The sequence below is a fragment of the Sphaeramia orbicularis genome, chromosome 10 (genome assembly GCF_902148855.1).
Source record: "Sphaeramia orbicularis chromosome 10, fSphaOr1.1, whole genome shotgun sequence".
NCBI classification, from domain to species: Eukaryota; Metazoa; Chordata; class Actinopteri; order Kurtiformes; family Apogonidae; genus Sphaeramia; species Sphaeramia orbicularis.
This window is the reverse complement of record NC_043966.1, coordinates 47,846,568-47,868,287: the sequence shown is the minus strand read 5'-3', so window position 1 is coordinate 47,868,287 and position 21,720 is coordinate 47,846,568. Positions and strand designations below refer to the sequence as shown.

At 37.7% G+C, this 21,720-nt stretch overlaps 1 protein-coding gene and 1 long non-coding RNA gene across 2 annotated transcripts in view; one reads left to right on the top strand and one right to left on the bottom strand.

Annotated features, from left to right (window-relative positions):
* aff2 (AF4/FMR2 family, member 2) overlaps positions 1-21,720 on the bottom strand; it is a 437,847-nt gene that overhangs the window by 364,486 nt on the left and 51,641 nt on the right. The window lies entirely within an intron of this gene.
* On the top strand, positions 13,257-19,744 carry LOC115427105 (uncharacterized). The gene is made up of 3 exons (XR_003936438.1): positions 13,257-13,266; positions 15,378-15,381; positions 19,624-19,744. It is a non-coding gene; the product is annotated as an uncharacterized LOC115427105 (long non-coding RNA).

Sequence of the window (21,720 nt, the reverse complement as noted above, 5' to 3'; positions counted from 1 at the left end):
GTAAATACTACAAGATATACTCAGTGTAGCTCTTAAGAACTCGGGCTTTAATTGATTTTTCATCATGAAGATGTTTTTCCCCTACAATACATATTTAAGGACAGTGGAACAATAAAAGTCTGTGCAACCCTGGATGCTGTAGTTCATGGTCAGCACTCTGAGCCTCTGTGCCACTGTTTATGTTTAAAACATTATTAGGGTTATAAATTAAGTAGTTTTGGTTAAATATTAATTGAACCAGTGAATACCTGGAGCACAATAAGCTAATAAGCAAAGCAAATAAGTTTTCAATATTTAGTTAAAATGTAAATATTGTACACCACAGATCATGCAGAATTCTGCCGGTGGCTTTATGACTCCTCCCATTCATATCGATGAGACTGAAAACAGGGGGAAATGCATATTTTAACTCTGAATTTTAATTATAAAAAGTGAACCTGGTTCAACAACTGATTTTATTGCAAATCTCAGCCCTCCGTCATCTGAACACATCAGTGGCCAGTGCTATATTGATCTCAAGATTGTCATGAAATTACAAGGGTAATAATTTTACAACAGATTTAAAATCATATTTAAAGGTGCATCAACATCTGTGTGGAGCTTTTAGATCCATGGCAAGTCTCTATAATATAGTCTGTCTGTCTGATAATCTGTCCCATTTGGTTTAAAACGGGATGACTCAAGAATAGTTTGACAGAATACTGCAATATCTGCAACAAATATTCAGTTAAACACAATGATCAACTGGAGTGACTTTGGTGGGTAAAGGTCAGTGGTCACAGAACACATTTCTGAAGCTGTTCCCATTTAGCATTTCCCAATGTCACCTGACACAGTTCATCCACGAAGAGGTTAGTAAAGTTTTCAAGATTTGTCTTGTCTAAAAGACCAGTCATTAAAACACCAGTCATTACCAATGTGCTAATTCTTAAATATTTCTAATAAAAATAAATTATTATTAATAATAATAATAATAAAAATAATAATAATAATAATAATAATAATAATAATAATAATAATAATAATAATAATAATAATGGATTGGATTTATATAGCACATTTCTAAGCATTCAAAGCGCTTTACACTGAATCCATTATTCATTCACTCTCACATTTACACGCTGGTGGTGGTAAACTACATCTCTAGCCACAGCTGCCCTGGGCCAGACTGACAGAACTATGGCTGTCAATCCCTGCCAACAGCCTCTCTGACCATCACCAGACATTCATTCACATTCATACACCAGTGAGTGACACTGGAGGCAAGGTGGGTGTAGTGTCTTGCCCAAGGACATAATGGCACATGATCGGGACAGAGCAGGATTCGAACCAACAACCTTCTAGTTATTGGACGACCCACCCTCTGAGTCACAGCTGTCCCGAATCACAGCTGGGAGAAGAGGTGTCGTAACATTTACAGGTTTACATGTAAAACTAGCTATGTTTCTGATTAGTGAATGTAATATGCTTTAGTAGACCTGCAATGAACTTTCATGTCCAGGAAGTACCGCACCTTCAGCCATAGGCAGTCAAGATAGGTTCCAGCACCCCTGTGACCCTCTCGAGGACTAGGTGATTCAGAAAATGGAGAAATGGATAATATCTTTTGATCTTATTGTGTATTAAAAACCAGACTATAAAAATAGTACATGGATGTTTAATATACATTGTATATCTCTTCCCGCAAACTCATTCTAGTTGGGCCTGTTGTTTTTGAGAATGATATAGTATCAACGTCCTTTTAATTTTAGTTTTTCAGTTTTACTGAGACAATGCAAGTCATTAAAAATGGTATACCTTAGGCTGTCATCAAAAAAGAATGTCTAATAATTTAGTAATCAGTAATATCTACCAAAAATACTAATCAAATGTCAAATCCACCAGCGTGTGGTGACTGGACTGTTACACATGATATATGTGCCAGATGTTATATATCGGAGTCCAGTGGCCAATTGAAGTCCTTGTCTGTGAATCAAACAAAAATGATAGGATGAAAAAAATAGCCATGAATATTCTACATTCTTCCTTTTATACATATGCTGGCACATAGAACAGTGAGACAGGTCAAGTGGTATTTACAGCAAATTAGCATTCTTTCAGTGCATTTGCAGCATGGAAAAACATGTGTAATGTGTTACAAAGGTGTGTGTGTGTGTTTTAAATGCTGGGCCTATATCCCAGCTCTAACATAACAGCTTTTGGAGCCTGGTCAAACAAAGCATTAAACAGAGAGATAAAGACACACACTGAGCCCACAATAAGCAAAGAGACTGAGACTCTGCAGAGAGAGTGATACACTGAAAAAGGGCCACTCAGACACATTTCCGAGTGCAAACGGTTTAGAGTAGATTCATTGTCAGAGCAAACACACTGTAGCGACTCTCAAGGCCTGTTCTCACGCCATCTTATCTCATCTCAACTCACTCTGACCCACAACTCATCATAATGTGTAAATATCTGAAACTGCCCCTCACACCTCCTGATATAATGATCAATTCATAATAGCTTTGCCTCTTAAGAAGCAAGAAACATTTGCTTTGATATGTTTCAGCTGAACCACTTTTTATGTCCGAAGCCAAACAGGAGTGTTGAAAAATCACTTTCAAGAATCCTTTCAGCTTGATCCAAGTGCACATCAGTGATGAAGACCTATTTTGTCTTACACAATCTCAGAAGAATATTGTGAAAGATGTGCGATAAATCACAGCTAAAGTGTGAAGATTCATACTGTTTTCATTAATAATGGAACATGGACTTCATTTCATTTATTAGGTGCTGGTAAATAATGGACAAATGAAATGTAGGAAAGAGTTTCACAGGTTTTGTTGAGATACAGAATGGAGTGAGGCATCCAGACGTTACCTCCAGATGACTGCAAATTCATGAAAAAGCACAACATGTCAGAGTTTGCTTTGTTTTTCTGTGTGGGAAGACAGAGACAACACTCATGGAAAAATATTTATTGTCATTCGGGGTGCAAAACTGTCAAATGTTAGTCATAAAGATCACATATTGCAGTATGACATGGCTTTTCTTATGAACCTCTGGTGTCTGTGCTCGTTCAGCTTTGAGTTCATTATCTGTGGGGGATGTTAACATGATATGTCCTAGAATGTTGTAATGGGATTGTCAGGTTTCAGTAGGCCTGTACATTTGCAAGCAACAGATCAGTATCAAATATGTCTGTGGTCAAAAGTGCTTTTTGAGTTACTGCAACATTAGTTAGTTCCTGTATACAGGAAGTGGACAGCGCTACCATGACGTCTTTCATTGGTCTTTGACTTGCAGTTTTGAAACCAGGAGTCTGTGTTTTCGCCATCACCATGTTGGATCTTTGGAGCATAGCAGTGACAGAAGGGGGAGAGCTGAGAGAATGTGAGGAGTGATGGGTAAACTATTTCACTAAACACTATCTTATGAACATAGCAAACTTCCCCCAAAGTTGCTTAACAATATCATTTGACCAATCAACCAAATCTCAATCCAGTCACTCATTTGTGGTATGTGCTAGATAACACGAGCCCAGCTAGCATCTTGGCACTGGATGCCACAGTACACCTTCACAGGTCTCGTGCAGTCCAGGCCTCAGATCAGCATTATTTTGGCAGCTTAAAGAAGACCTATGTAATATTTATCAGGTGGTAATATTATGTTCCCCATCAATGCTCAATTGGGTCCTTCTTGGACCATTTTTGGTAGACACTAACAACTGCAGATTTGGAGATGCAATGTCCCTGTTGTCACCATCACAATTTGGCCCTGTCTTGCCCATGTTACTGAATCCAACACACCAACCTTAAGGAATAAAGTTCACTTGCTGCCTAATATAACCCAACCAATGAATCAGATAATCAACATTATTACCATTTCCTCTGTCAAAGCTCATGACATTATGGTTGATCTGAGTATAGTGTTGTCTAGTTCAGTTAATGCATCATATTCATCATAACGTCATCTCTTCATGTACTCAGAAAAACAGGCGTTTTTAGCTTTGTGAAGATATATATTCCAATTCCAAGTGAGTTTTAAAGAGCTCATTTCACTTGAGAATCAACAGAATTTCAAATTTAAAACCTAAAGGATCATATTATCCTTCAGTTTATTACAAACATTCAAAATTACCACCTTTGATCGTAAAAAGAAATGAAAAAAGGAACTAAAAAGGAACTAAAGCAGTCAAAAAAATGTAACAATAAAAAGTACACTTTGCCTCTGGAATGTAGTGGATAAAGCTGCAAAAAAATATAAATACTCAAGTAAAGTACAGGGGTTGGACAAAATAATGGAAACACCTTCACCTCAAGATGATAATGCCCCAATCCATACAGCTAGAATTGTTAAAGAATGGCATGAGGAACATTCTAATGAAGTTGAGCATCTCGTATGGCCGGCACAGTCCCCAGACCTCAACATTATTCAGCATTTATGATCAGTTTTAGAGATTCAAGTAAGACGTCAATTTCCACCGCCATCGTCTCTAAAAGAGTTGGAGGGTATTCTAACTGAAGAATGGCTTAAAATTCCTTTGGAAACAATTCACAAGTTGTATGAATCAATACCTCGGAGAATTGAGGCTGCAATTGCCGCAAAAGGCGGACCTACACCATATTAAATTATATTTTGTTGATTTTTTAAGGTGTTTCCATTATTTTGTCCAACCCCTGTACAAGTATCTCAGATTATGCACAGTCACTTTATATGAACTGTGTCCAGCTTCTCAATCACAATATTCACCATTGCGTTTAGGGAACAGGAGTTATGTGTACTTCTATTTATAGCTCAAAAACGCATGCTTTGTTCACTGATTACATAGAATTACCAGCACTTATCAATAAATTTGTGCCAATAAAACCACTTGATCTGTATCCCCTGAATTCCTGACTTCCTTTACAGCATCTCAGTGAACTCTGATTACACCCAGCAGTGCTAATGTTTTGACACTACAGAGGGCTGCTTCCCATCATCAGATTTCAAGATTTATTTCCGCTCTCCCTTTGATGTGTAACTCCACAGTCTGCCTGAAGGGTGTTTTCATGTGGCAGCAAGCCCGATGACTTCCAAACTCTTCCTTCTCCTCATCTATGAATCAAGGGGGGGGGGGGGGGGGATCCTTGTGTCCTGATGTGAATCACTAAGGAGAATGCAACCACTGTATTCCTGATGATTTCACAGGAAGATGTTGGTGTGAAAAAGGCTACAGGTTTGTTCCTTTTGCTCCAAACACAACAAATGATGCAAAATCCTAATATCTCAAAAGCTCACTTTAGCCTGATGAAAAGAACACGGATTATTGTCTGATCAGTCAGATCAGTGTTAAGGGCTTCCAAACGCTCCTGACTTTCACCTGATAATGAGGGGTTAATAATTTAACACACAGTCAAAAAGAAACCCTCTTCCTCCAAACACACACACACACACACACACACATATCCATAGTTAATCTGCAGACTGATGAAAAAGAATTAGTGGTTGGTAAATTGGTTAATTAGATAATGAATGAACACACTTAAGTGTATCCTGTACTCTGCAAGATCAGCGCAGGACAAACAGAACAGATAACAGGTTAGAAAGGGAAGGACAAAAGATGAGAGAGGGAGGAAGAAGAGGAGGAGGAAGAGCATCTCATGACATTAATGTTTTTCTCCCAAAGGCTCTGGAGTTGCGCTGGAGACAAAGTCTGGCTAAAACAAAACACACATATAGACTTGCCCTTTTCATTAGGAGGCATTCATGCGCTCTCTCTCTCTCTCTCTCTCTCCTCTCTCTCCTCCTCTCTCTCTCTCTCTCTCTCCTCTCCTCTCTCTCTCTCTCTCTCTCTCTCCTCTCTCTCTCTCTCTCTCACACACACACACACACACACACACACACACACACACACACACAGTGATAAGAAAACAATGTTTGACAGGCAGTTTATCATAAGGGCAGGAAGAGACAGAGAGAGATTAGAGACCATCACTGTATTCACAACAAAATAAACAGAGAGAAAACAAGTGTGTGTATGAAAGTGAGTATGTTTCCAGAAAATGACTCATAGGTAAAAAGGTCATTTAGAAGAATTACATTTTGTTTTAGATTAGGTTAACATGAACTTTATGCATGGGTGTAGTGGTACAGTCCACTAGGGCAAATCAACCAAACACTAGCTGAGGAGGAGTCTTAGTTAAATACAGACGCAGTTCAAACAAAAAATAATTTTGGATGAATATTAGTTTAAGGTTTAATATATAAGATTTATATGTGCAGGTGTTCTAGTGTGAAGTTGTAGTTTGAGTGTTGTTTTGTGTTGGCAGCTGGATATTTGACAACTCTGTTTCCACCTGTGTCAGTTGCCTACCTTTACACTGATTTCAATGCTGAGAACTTGGGTCAATTTCTCTCTGAAAATAGTCAACCAGCACAAAAGAGTGAGCATATGTGAATCTTAAATAGTGAATAAGTAACTTAAGGACAGGAAACAGGTGCACCAATAAGATGATCAATACACACACATATATATATATATATATATATATATATATATATATATATATATATATAGATATATATATATATATATATATATATATATATATACACACACACACACACATTACTAATCACAATGGATCCATTATTCATTCACTCTCACATTTTGATGGTAGTAAACTACATTTGTTGCCACAGCTGCCCTGGGGCAGGCTGACGGAAGCATGGCTGCCCCGCCGACCACCACCGAACATTCATACACCAGTGTTCTGGAGGCAAAGTGGACACAACGGTACATGTCTAGGACAGAACAGGATTTGAACGGCTAACCCTTTGGTTATTGAATGACCCACTCTACCTCCTGAGCCATGGGCACCCCAGATGTTTCATCTTAGATAAAATCAGAAATTATTCACTCTATAAAAACTAGCATAGGCAACAATGAACCACCTGTAAGGGTTTCAGTTGATCTCAAATCTTTGCTTCTATGAATACCATGAAGTTGTTGAAAACTCTTGATATTTAAGTTGGGTTTTCGGATGTGATGCCTAGTACATGGTACACAAGAGATGAAAAAGAGCTCATGACAAAATCAAGAACCTTGCTGTTGTGAATGATCATGCAAAAAGAGGAGTTGCTTTGGTCCAAAAATTCACTGGTTCTTTGACACACAATGAGGAACAACTACAGTATTTGCTGCCTGCTGTTGTTGAACATTGAAAGAAGTTTCCTGACACAAGAAAAATGACCGAGTTACCAAGTAGCCCATGGTAATGTCCCAGTGCTTTCTTTAGGTTTCACATGTATTTTGTGATGTTTAAGTGACTAGCCAATCATCTATTGATCACAGTGTTTAGGAGCCTCAGATAAACCTCACCAAAACAGATCTATGAAAAAGCAAAACCGTGGTTTGCATCTCAAATAAGATTCTTAGATTCCTGGTGCAACAAAAACATCATCATCTATATTATCGATCAGTTTTACCATCAGACAAGCTACAGTAGCTCATATCCATATCATGAGAGGTTAATGTTCCCTGTTGGCTTACTGCTGTCAATAAAGTTCAATATTAACTGAATTTATGGATCCACCTCCTGGAAATTTCTACAGTACACTCCGTGTTGCTACGTCCTATCTTGGAATAAGAGAAAGGGATTATTTCAATGTAATCTTACATATAAAATTGATTTGCACATTGACACAGGCAAAGACAGACACAGATGCACTATATGTACATTTGGGCTACGTATACATATGTAAATGACAGAGATTAAAGAGTGAAGATTACATAGCTGTCTTTTCAATTAAATTTTCACATTCACATAAGACTGTGAATGGCAAGAAATGTCAGTGGGGTGCAGACAACTGGTGTATTACACAAATGCAGGGGACACTCAGAGGATCCCAGTAGCATTGACAAGCATGTGACACCAGCGATAATGTCGGAGACAGAGATCATGAGCGTGATAATGGCTGTGATTACATTAGTAAAGCTATTATGTTCTAGATGACAGAACTCATTAACATATAAACAGCCTTAAACACTGCATTCACTGTGGAAATTAACAGGCCCACACACAGACACACACTGAGGCTAAATTATATATACATAGGATACATGTAAAGGTGATTACAGCACTATTATATGATTATAAGACACAGATATGAATGAACAGAAGTCATTAGATATGGACACACTAATGCAATGTGTACTGTTTGGCTGCCCACAGTCAACTTGTACTTTTTTATTCCAGTGATAACTTGACTAATCATTGCACATTTATAGCTTTGAAATAATTATTTAAACAAAAAATGGTTAGAGTTCCAGGGCTGAGAAAAAAATTTACATACAGAACATTGTTATCATTGTATTAAATAACAGAAAAACACTAAACTGTAATAATAACCAAATATGGCGAAAAAGAGTAATGATGACCATTATGTTTATCTTATCACAATATAAAATCTGAAGTACAATGGAAAATGCACTCAGCAACAGAGTAACTTCAGCTTCTCCGCTCAACATAAACCCTCAAGCTTTATCTCGGATATTATATAAATGCCAAATATTAGGCTACTTACTTAAATACAACATGATACAAACATCAGACTACTGCAATGCTAAGAAGAAAGCATTAGATTTATTACATGCTAAGGACTTACTTGCATGCTCGGTGGCAAACATTAGGTTACTAAAATGTTTGATTTGACCAGCCATGTTTGAATGATGGATGAATGTTTCTCTGTGAACTTGTTTTTGTCTGGCATTGAGCGTTGTCACTACCTGTGGACATGACTCCCATCAAATTATTTAAAGAGTTTGGCTTTTGAAGCCTGAAGTTTACCATCTTGACTGCCATCATCTTGTTATGTTTTTTTTTTTTTTTTTTTTTTTAAGAATGAGAGTACAGATTTTAACAAGGGGTGACAATGGGGAAGAGAGAAGGCGGAAGCTTGTCAACTGGAAACACTGACCACACAGGAGTTGAGCAATATATCAAATTTATTTTATTAACTGGGGTGTTGCTCTCCGAAAATCATGGAAAATACCTTAATCATAATATTGAGATTATTGTTCTGCACACTTTTCTTGTTAAACAAAAATTCAAATTGCAACCTGTTTGCATCAAATATATTTATTGTGAATATGGATCTCCATAGATGGCATAGGCAGTAGGTTAACCGTTTTATCTTCAATTCACATAGCCAGAAAACAATTATAACTTTAAATTATAACTAGTGCTGTCAAAGGATTAAAATTTTTAATCAGATTAATCACAGGGTTGCGGTGGATTAATTTTGATTAATCACAATTAAATATCATTCATTTTTAATCTATTTTAATCGTGTTTCATTTTGCATGAGCAAACAGACTCAAGAAAGAAGGCAATATATATGCACTTAACGTGTTTATTAAAGACCTTTAACAGTTTCAACGAAACAACTTGAAACAACTGTTCTGTCTTGTTTTTGTTTTTTTTTTACTCAAATTTCCCATTCAGAGGACCAATGTGCTGTTTAGCATCTTCCATCTTAAAAGGTTGGTTCTGCTGCCTGTCACTACCCGATCAACTGCCCATTTGTGCATGTGTGATGTTAACTCTACTTGGACAAACTGCCCAAAATGTTTTGGCAGAGACGTTCAGAGTCATTCTGCACTGCAGATAGGCAAAATGCATTCAAATTTTTAATCAGATTAATCATGATGATGGACTATCTGATTATAACAGTAAATAATATTAGATAAATACATCCATGTATACATCCATACATATGCAGACAAATAATAAACATCAAAATGTTTTTTTTTTTTTTTTTTTTTTTTTTTTTTTTACATTTTGGCTATATCATCCAACTCTACACCACACTGACAAATACTGCCATGTCAACACCACGTTTAATGTGTGAGGTAGTTTCAGCTTTTTAACAGATGCTAACACACACAACTGAGTTCAGTAACACTAATGTCAACTTCATGTAATGTATAATCTCACAAATTAGTGCTAGCTGGATGAATTAGCAGGGTAGCAAAGAGACCATATATTACAATATAAATTTAATGATAACATTAGCTCCTGTTGCTAAGTTACATTTACAGGCTGGATATTGTAATTAAATAGACCTCAAATGACAAATGACTTGTTTAAATATTATTGGACAGTAAAGCCTTGATCACTGATTACTAAACACTAAAAGTCACTAAATGATTATTGAATATGATTGGACTTTTGGCATTATTGATTGGACATTGTAGCATGGTGAAAAATATTTTTCATACATGATAATTACCATCCATCTGGGAAAAAATTCCTGAACTTCCCAATAGTCTGTCCGCCACTGGCTGCTGCTGTACCTTGTGGCAGATTGCTGAAGTAGATCTCCCTGTTGTACACCAACTGACACCTCCAAAGAGTACAAGAAATAATCAAGTAAAAGCCAATTATCCCCTGTCAGTGACATAAATAAACTCTCCTGCTGTTCTTACATGACCTCGTCCACTCAGCTGCAACACAGCCTGTCCTGCTTCTCCTTTAGCCCATCTCCCTCTGTCTCTCTGTGCGAGTGTGTCTGTATGCTTTTGCCTGCCAGCATGAACAAGCTGTACTGGACACACACAGATAAATGCACACACACGCATATACACAGTAGCTGGCTGCCAGTTTGTATATGTGCAAGATAGACGAAAAAGCAGCATGTGTATTTGTGTGTACGGACGAGTGTCTGTGTGTGTGTGTGTGTGTTTGTGTGTGTGTGTGTGTGTGTGTGTGTGTGTGTGTGTTTGAAAAGATAATACAATTTTTGGGACTCCAGCAGCATTACCTCTTCTTCTATGTTGCTATGGTAACAAGCTCTGGACCAGAGAGTGAGAGCAAGAAAGATGGATAGAGAGACCCCCAAGGACACACACACACATTCACAATTGCACACACATGTACACACACCACAAACATGCCTCCACACCACCTTCTCTCCTCTTTCAGACAAAGGCTTTTCCAGCCAATTACCGGGCCCCAGCACATGAAGGGTTAACAGCTGCTTGGTGTCTGTACCACAGAGATTTTTTTACCTCGAGCCATTTGGTCTTGGCTGTAATGACTGCACACTATTCTAGCGTCACATGTGTGCCAGCTAGAATAGCATTCTCTCTTTGTGGGAAAATTGCAATAAGAGTATCCTGCTAAACACATTACATGCCATCAATGTGACATACTCAGACCATCCAAGTACCACTTGACAGTGCTGTGGCTCTTCTCTCAGACTTACTGACACGGGACTCCAAATCAATATCTGTGTGTCCTTTAACATAATTTTACACATATGATTAGCCTTTTTTTGCCATGCCAGAATCAATAAGCAGAGGCTCACCAAAGCTAAACAATATGAAATTATAATGTTTATAAGGTGTAATATGGCATATTTCAGTGTCAAGGTTTAGTTTATGAGATCTGTATGTGTTCGCGTGCTTACAAGTGCTGGGAGCGGGACATGTTTTAAATAACTCCATTTCTAAGATAACTACCATCTTGGTCAGTCACATCCATGCTCTCCTTACATGGATTTCCATGTAGAGGATGTGGGGCAGACTTTTTCTAACAAAATCTTTATTTGTGATCACAAGTGCTGCTCAGCAGTAACAGTGTATAACACTACAAAAGCTCATATAAGCAGCCTAGCACCTCCAAGTCTTACATACTGAACTTTTAATAATTCTAGAATGGACAAACCAAGCTCTAGTCCTAGATGGGGCATTTTCCTTTGTAATCAGAATTTGTGACATCACAAATATCATGTGGAAAACTGAACTTAAAGGCTTAAAGGGAAAATTTTAATATTTAAAAAATTCAGGAAAAAAAATGTAAAATCAAAATTGCTTAAAACTGTGAACAACTTTTGTATTAAAAAAATTTAAATGCATCTGACCAGTAGTTTCATCAGAGAAGATGTTTAAAGAAATTGCTAACAAAGACGACAAAGACAACAACTATGAAACTGATGTTGGACACAGTGCCTTCACAATAGCTCAAGGCCTATCAGCCGTTGAGCTAACAGGCCTATCCTTTCTGACACAATGACTTAACTAACTTAAAGATGGATGTGTAATTTCTGCCACAAGGAGCTGCTAAATCAAACAAATAATAAAAGAAACATGTAGCAGATGATGGATGGATGGATGGATGGATGGATGGATGGATGGATGGATGGATGTAGCAGATGATTTGATGGCACACTGTAAAAAAGAAAAAATTGAGAAAACAGAAAATATCAAGGCAACGTGATGCAAGAGACTTTTGAGTTTTCTCAGCTTTTGTCTACTGTTGTTGACTTAACTAAGGTTTACAAGTTCTGACAAGAGTTCTGAAAGTTGACTTCACTACAATGTTCTCATTGTCCCAACTTTCTTTTCAAAGTTATGAAAGTTGATTCAACTTTTAATCGCTTGCTGTTACAACTTAAACCTGTGAGTTAAAACAAATATTTATTTATTATTATCAGTAAAAAAAAAAAAAACTTGACTTAGCTAGTTAAACAAACACACATTTCTGCTTTATAAAAACATCAAATTTCAAGTTAAAACAACTCACAACATTACATTATCCATTCAAAAAACCTTGCTTTCATTTATCAAAGGAACATACCATTATTACAGATGAGAGGCAGGCCTTTCTTTAGGACAGAGGTAGGCAAATCCAGTCCTTGAGGGCTGGTATCCTGCATGTTTAGAGGTTTCCCTCTTCCAGGTGTGCTGAGAGAGGGAAACTTCGAAAACATGCCGGATACCAGCCCTCAAGGATTGAATTTGAATAGTCCTGCTTTAGGAGAAGCCAAATCTTTGGCAGGAGTTGGGATTTCCACACTATATGAGCAAAGCCACTCTGACTCAAGGTGTTTTAAGACGGTTGCTCCAGGAACAGGTGTTCTGGGTGTTGGGACCTTTTACCCCATTGGCGGAAGAGGCTTTGGCACACCTGTGTGGCTTGATTACTGTATGACGTTCTAAGTAGGTACCATGACAGAGTGGTATGGGTAAGACTGTCGCGATGACACCCCCCCGCCTGGTCCAACTGACCAGACAGTTGACAGGTTGCAACTCCCGGCCCAGTATTATCTCTCCATTCTACTACCTTCCTGTACCTTACCCTGATAACAGTCACCATTCACCTTAGTCAGTGTCCTATTTGTCAATGTATAATTATTATATGTGACAAAAATCTTACATCATAATTATAAGCCCCTTATCAGATCAAGACCAAATTTCCAACACTATTTGTACCTCATAATAATATTGCGGCAACACCAGTGGTCGTGATCAGGACCAGGGTTGGTGACCCCTGGTCTAGTTCAAACTTGTTCAAACCATGTGTGCATGCGCACATCAGTCATCTATGGGGTTTCCCACTGGTTCCCAACTTCACTCAAAAAATCTACTCAAAAGTTGATAATCTTTGTTGTGCTGTTTAGAAAATCTTAGGACAACAATGAGAGAAATTTGCTGGGCAGACAAGTTTTTGTAGATTGTAAATGGAATGCTTTATTTCTGAGTCAGTTTAATTTGAAAACTTTAATGAAATCAACAGTTACTAATCGTTTTTACAGTGCATCAGAGGAGTGGTTTTCTCCATCCGTTGATTTAAAAAAGTATGTACTGTGAACATCTATAGACAATGTAATCTATTAAATGTGTAGAGTCATGTTTGGTTATGTATGTTCAGGTTAATGAAATAACAAGTACCTATTCATGTACGTGGAAGGGTAAAAGGTGACCAAATGAAATGTGCTGCTACACTGAGTAAATGTCACTTGACTTTCCTCAAATGAGATTCAGTTATTGGAAACATTTTATGAGTGCAGCATCTAACAAAACTATATATAAGAGAATCTTAATAGTTTTAGATATCTTAAACTTGGGTTTTAGATGAAAAAAAGTATGTTTCAAAAATGTGTCAGTTGAACAAAGCTCAACAATTAAAGGTGAAATGTTTAATATTTTGCTGCATCCAGTAGTAAAATTGCAGGTTACAATAAAGTGAATATTCTCCTCCCCCTCCCCTACTTTTAGTGTTTAGACTGTTTTGAGCCTTTTAGTTAAGGGAATATGTCTGGTCCACATTCAGTCACTGTAAGATAGTGGATGGCTCCTGCTACAACACAGACATGAAAGATGAAAAAGTCTGAGCAACTGGAGAAACATGGTAGTGTAACATGAACTCGCTCCCTCTGTAGATATAAATGGCTCATTCTAAGGTGATGAAAGCACAGTTCTTGTTTTTCCAAAATTATACACTAATTAAAACATAATTCTGAATATTATATTCTGTTTGTGCAAATACATCCTCCTAAACCCCCTTATATCTTACACACTACAGTGGATTGGCTTTAATACAGCACCCAGACTACATACTGTACTAACCAGTCAACTCTTCAAACTCTCTTACAGACCTTTGGTAAGCGCTTTAATTTGCACATGGGGTGTATAGAAATCCTAAGTCATTTGTCTTATCACTGAGAGGAGCAATCCGACTCAATGGCACATCAGCAGTGATTAATGTCTCAGAGGCCCACTTCAGTGTGCTTACAGGTAAGACCGACATTGGTATCTCTCTGCTTATTAGGGCAAATAAAAGACACACCAGGGGCTCATTTCTGTGCTCACTCGTTAAATTGTTATGCCCAATGCAAAGCAAAATGCATCTATTTAACACATTTTATGCTATCCCGTTTCTGGGCTCACTCGTTAGTTCGTTAACCCCAACACAACGCAAAATGTGTTATCTCGTTTCTGGGCTAGCTGGTTAAACAAGAACATACCCTCATTCTAATGCAGACCTCCAAGGTCCATGTTAGAATGAGGATATATTCTTTGAGTCTCGTTTCACTTTATATCTGTCATGTATTTCCTTTGGATTATTATTGACATTTGAAAAAGATTTTTAACAAAGGTTTCACAATATCTTTGATTATATCAGATTTTTCCCCTGGACATTTTGCACAGACAAAAACAAATTTACCGTGTGAGGATTGAGCCACTCACTGAATTTTACTCTCTGCATTGGTACATGGATAGCTATAGATTACTTCAGGACAGCAGAGGACAGAGTGGATGTGGCTTTGAGAGATGAATGAATGAATGAGAGCGGTATGGGGAATGAGCCAGTGTGTGTGTGTGTGTGTGTGTGTGTGTGTGTGTGTGTGTGTGTGTGTGCGTGTGCGTGGATGACTGAGTGGATGAGGGAATGGAGCAGATATCAGTTTTTCTACACAGTTTTTCTACACAATCTGTTTGTCCTGTTGTTCGGTGTGGTTACGGTCTACAGTAACTGTTTAGAGTTCTGTTAATGAAGTCACCAGTGCAGAATAACTCAGGTCACCTTAGACATCCTGCCGGGGAGAGAAAAGTGTGTAAGGGGGAGGGGAGTAGAAAATCGATGAATGAAAATAATTCCACTTCTCACACAGGCCCATGTGGGTCTTGTGCAAGTATACAAATCTATGGCAAATAAAATTGGGTAATATATGTAGGTCTAAATGTCATCGTTAGTTAACAAACTGAGAAATAAATAGTGAAGAATATTGACAAATTGTTCCACATATGTGTCATACTTACGTTGAACATTTTCGATGCTTTCACCGGGATGACTGATGATTACTGACTGTCACAGGAATGTAGCAGTTTAATATCCTTGAAATGGAAACAGTGGGAGCGAAGGGGCTCACATTTGTTCACTCACATATAATTGCAAATAGTGAGCCAATGATGGTTTTGTGAATGCAACAAGCCCATAAACGGATTTTGCATGTGGTATGCCTCTGCCTTCGCTGACCTATCGTTAGCTCACTATTTGCAATGAAGGGGATGCTAACAGGTGTGATGACTATTTAACCCAGAAATGAGCCCCAGGTGGCTGTGAAGTGGTTGAATGTAAAGCCTTACGCTGTAAAAAAAAAAAAAATCCTAATTCTATGGTTAAAGACTCTAAATTTTTTATAATAGTTTTTGTTTTTTGAAAACAGTATAGAAAACTGTCAAATTAAAGAAATTATCAGTAAATTAACAACCTGGTTGTTTTTTAAGGATTATTCCAATACTGACAATCTATGTTTTTTTTCTCTCTTTTTAATGGAAAAATTACTGTATTATTATACACGCTCATTTCTGGACTCCTAAATTACAGTCAAATTTATGTAAAATGACAATAATTATCTGTAACTAAATATGTCACTTGTTATATAAAGGTTTATGTCCATACTAACAACAATAAGTTTTTTGCTTTAAGTTGAAGGTAAATCTTATTAGTTTAAATACATGTGTGCTTTTACATTCAAACTCTGTAATTAAATATGTAGCTCATTACCTCCGCCAAGGAGGTTATGTTTTTGCCAGGGTTTGTTTGTTTGTTTGTCTGTCTGTTTGTTTGTTTGTCTGTCCGTTAGTGTGCAACATAACTCAAAAAGTTATGGACAGATTTGGATGAAATTTTCAGGGTTTGTTGGAAATGGGATAAGGAAGAAATGATTGTGATGATTGTAATGGTGGTGATTGGGGGTGGGGGGGCCCACAGGGGGGGGGGCCACTGATCAGCCTTGGCAGAGGTCTGCGCTCTCCGAGTGCTTCTAGTTATATAAAGGTTTATGTCCATACTAACAATATAATATTTTTGTCTGTAACTTAAAGGTAAATCTCATTAGTTTTTTATTTATGTGTACTTTTACATTCAAATTAATTCTGTAAACAAATTCAGCAAACCTTTTTCATTTATTCAAACAAGATGCAATTAAAAAAATAAAAAGTGAATACCCAAAGTTGCTATGCTCTTGTGGTTCAAAGCTATACCGTATGATGTGGCATTTTTACGCTTTTCTTTTGTTATCTTAAAATGCTCCTAATAAGTGTGTGTCAAACTAAAATGTAAAGAAATCCACCAGGTATTGAAACTCAAAAATGTTTAATTCTCATATATTTCTAATAAAAGTCTGACCAATCATTTTAGTCGGTCCGAGTAAAATAATTGGCCGAACTTGGCTGAGCCTCCTGTCAATCATCCATTACGGCCGTCCAGCATCCGATCCATTATCTCCGTCTCACATCCGATACGTGTACCTCTGAATCTGACGCTTCACTCGCGCTGCTTCTCCTGTCACTGACCACAGTCTACTGTCTAAGATGTGTTTGGATAGAACTGACATGCACATGTGGAAGGGAAAAAACAGATTTATGAACAGAAACGACAACTGAGGGGCACAAACGGGAGTCTGATGAATGAAGGATGGAGATAAAAGTCCGGAAGTCAGCTGTACTGGACTGAACAGGTCTGCATAAAGCTCAGCTTTTATGACGGTGGGACTCATACAGGTACATGTACATGGTGTCACACAATGTAAGATGATGTAGGATGATAATTGTATGGACTATGAAACCTCAAATGTCCACGGAAAATTCGCGGAGGCCGCGCGTTCACAGTGCGCGCGCCCATCCCCTGGGCACTGCAGTGAAGACACTGACCCAGTACTGCACAGACCAGGTCTACTGATGGAACAGGAGCCGCGGACCCGCGGCAGGTGGATGATGCATCTGATTACTGAGGGAGGGGTCCGCGGACACGCCAAAACGGACCGGACCTCCGCCTCTGCTTCCTCCTGTTTCCATCGCGCATCAGGAGAGAGGAGGAGGAGCCTCAGAGCTCAGGCAGCAGGAAGGGGGCGGGGCTTTGGAGGGAGGCGGGTTGTTCATGTTCAAACTTTCACTAAGTGCTGTGAGAAATGCCACATGGGTAGGTATAGCTTTAAACTTTCAGGCATGTTGCAGCTCTGCCCAGCCTATCAGTGTAGTTTACTTAATGTTAGCTAGCTTAATGACGCTGCCATCGATTAGCATTGTAATTCTTCTAAGCACAATAGTTACTACCCTCTCAGCTCAACAGCTCTCCACCTGTTTCAAAGGTGAAATTATGACCTCATCATGATAGTAATGCTAAAAGTAGTATGCTACTTTTAAGTAATGCTAGATTGTAATGCTAGATTGACACCGGGGGAGCTCTGAAGAACTGTTTTTGAATAATTATTTGATATTGTAAATTTACACTTGAATAATTTAAATAAAAGGGTTTTAGAATTAATAGTGGCATGTGCTTTATTTGTAATTAAGTTCCCCACCCAATTTAATTAAAAGTTCATTGACCTTTATTGAAGGTGCTGGATCATAATAATTTTGAAAAAAATTCTGTAAAACAATGGTATTTTTCTGCAGAACTCTTAATAAAAATTTTCTGTACATTTAATGGGTTTTGCACTTCATTTGAATTTGGATATTTGACCTTAATTTTAGGGTTTTTGTTTGGCAGCCGTAGCTGCCAGGCATTTACCTTTTTTTTTTTTTTACACTGTGTAGCTGATCCTGTGGCGTATGCCTCTTTGCAGGTCAAATTCAATGGACACAAATACAACATAATGTCTTTAAGAGGTTCTCAGTACTGTTGTTTTCACCTCCTGGAGGAGAAGCAATCACATCACCCTAGATCTGAAAGAATCCAAAACAATAAAAGGGTTATAGACCTCTCTCGCAATGTAAGACTTCCGTCATATTTGACAGTGGATGGTCAGGGTATGAGTGTAAGCACTTAAGCACTGTAGCAGGTCATGGGCTTCGATTTTTACAGCAACTCTGAAGGGCTCTCTAAATGCCAAAAGTGACTCTTCTTGTGAAGGGAAGAACAGGTGTCTACATTTGCAAAAACATGGGGGGCTTTTACAGATATTGTACGGAATTAGTTTTCAAGTTTGACAGCCTATCCTTGTGATATCTCAGCTCATAAAAAAGTGAAGTAGTCATCTGCCCAGATTTAAACAACCTCAACTTAAATAGGCCCACCTAGAGGCCACATCCACAGTAGGACCCCATGGCTTTTGCAAATTAAACAAAAATATAGCATGTATTTCACAAAGCACTGCAAAGGGTACTCAGATGCAATCTGATAAGAGTGTTTGCACCAGCAAGTCATCAGCACAAAATCTTTTGTGAGTAGGTCCTTAAAATGGCACAAATGTGGCACAGTTCATAGCACTATTAGTAGGTGCAATTCATTCTCTGTGGTTCGACCCCTACACTGTAACAAGTTTCTGTAGTTTTCACAGCATTATTACTGTATAATGAGCAAATGCCTACTGTAGAACTTGTATACAGTATGTTGCTGTAGATCTGCAAAACATCATGGGCAAAATTAATTGGCAGGTAAATTCTACAGTAAAATATATTTTACTGTAAATCAAAATACAGTAATTTTGAGTGGGATTTTTATTTTTAGCTGCCCTCTTTGGGTCATACTATGTGTTCAACATTGAATATCCGGAGGAGGCAGCCACATCACTGGAGTTTATCCAGAGGTAAGCCTTGTTCTTAATATTCTTCACTAGGGATGGGAGCAAGTATTTGTTATGTGACCACATACTCCACAAATAAAATACTACTCAAAATGGATCCGATTTTCACAAATTTCCACCGTTCAAACTTTAAAATGTTCAGCTTCTTCAGAACATTAGTGCTTGTATTTTTATTTTTGAATTTTTTTTTTTTAAATATTCAGCTTTTTATGCCAAAAATTTTTAATGGTTTCTTATGGAGAAATCAGCACTTCTTCTAGTACTTGATGGCAGGGCCTTCAGCCAATCAAACTTGAAGCACTTTTTGCACTTACTAAGGGTTTTTCTCTCAAGTCTAAATTCTTGCTTATGTTGTATGTCGCTTTGGACAAAAGCGTCTGCTAAATGAAATTGTACAATTGTAGAAATCTTCAACAAGCCACACTTTCAACTTTTTCAGCTGTATTTTCAACCTTTCTTGTCAGCTCAAAGCGAATTTTAACCACCTAAAACAGCCTACCTAAATAAATCAATATTGGTTCAAGAGTGTGCTAAATAAAGGATATTCCCATTTTTTTACATTGCCACCAGACAGCCCATTCCCTTGCCATAACATTTTCTCACCTGTATTACTTCAAAAACTCCAAACTATCACCTTAAACAGCAGTTCTTTATTTTTACTCACCATGCAAAAGACAGAAAAGCAAGATCGGCTTTTATTGGTTCCATGAGAAATGTAAGTCTAAAATTTATGCGCATATCACATACAAAAAGTTGAGTGCTTGTTTTTGTTTTGGAGTTTTCAATAAAATACCCCAAATTCCCATTTCACAGTAGTCCACTATTTGCCGTGATACAAAATATACCACCATATTACAGTACTGTAATAGCAAAACTGTGATTGATACTGTAATGATAATTACAGTATTTTACAGGTACTGTAATTTAACATACAGTAACTATGCTATAGAATGTAATACATCAACTTACTTGCTAATTGCTGCTAGCAAGTTACTGTACATTTCAGTGTCCTTGTTACAGTGTAAGTTAAGTTCAGTCACCACAGTTGATAGTCTTTAACACTACAGCAGAATCATGCGGTGTCAGACTATATCAGTGCCCCTTAGGATGGGATAGGTGTCAGATTGGGTCAAAATTAGAGCTGAGGACTGAAAACAGTTATCAGTGTGATGTATTAAATGTCACTGCTATGAAATTTTTAAGTATGTATGATGAAGAAAACAAGGGGTGACACTACCATTGAAGTTCATTGTATAGTCACTTGTTGGCTGTTTGTTGACCACTACCTCCTTTTCTTCACTCACAATAGCCAGGCTGTACAGTGTCGTTGGTCTAATGACACATGCACTATAACCGCCTGTACACTGATATCTGGGTTTACCGTATATGTTCTCGTTCTTACACAATAGTTCTTCTTTTCTCTTCTGTTCCTTTACAATGGCAACAATATACAACTTTTTTAGTTAGTTAAGAAACTGAATTGGCTAACAACACAACCAGCTCCCAATACAACACAGACTCACATACTTTATGTTGGAACATGAGCAGACTCTGTCCATGGGAGTGGATCTCTCCTTCACTGTGGTTCTTCCCAAGGTTTCTCTTTTGCTACTGGGTTTTTGGAGACACTGTGTTAAATTTGATGATCCTAGCGGTTTTTGTAACTCAGACATGCGGGTTTTTCATACATTGTCAGTCTCATTCCAGGTTTTGCATGTAACCCATCGTGTCCACTTGCGTTACACGCAGAACCTGGACAGTTAAATGCATATAAATGGTGAATGATTTTGAAATAGCGGTCATTTTTGTGAAACACTCTGCCTTGCATAATTAAATTCCCAAAATGTACCTGTGAGAGAACGAAGAGATATTAAAAAACATAATAGCGCATAATTTTTGTGTCCTGTTGACCATGTTAGATGCAGATTTTTGTATTAAATATAATGCAAAACAATAGAAAAATGTGTTTATCTGAAAATAGTTTCTCTTTTATCTCAGTAAGTATTTATTTTTAAAATGCACCCAAAGTGCTTCCAAACTTGCTTCATAACATTAGTCTACATCTAGTTTGAATTTTTACTCCCCATGTCCTGTTTTTAGGGACCAGTCTCATAGCAGCACCCAAATACTAAATGTTATAGCTCCACAGCTATAGAGTCGGGCTGATATCTTGTAATCAGACCCCAGAATAAGAGATCTACGGTATATATCCCCCTTTATTCATCAACATAACAGACCTCATCAGAAAAGACAATCACAGCTCCCTCCATGAGCCCATACAAGCTGAACACACTGCAATAAGATGAGCAGTTAAGTCTGCAGAGCTCTGTTAAGCAGATCTAGTGCTTTAATAAAGAACTGCTACAATCTCTGCCTTCA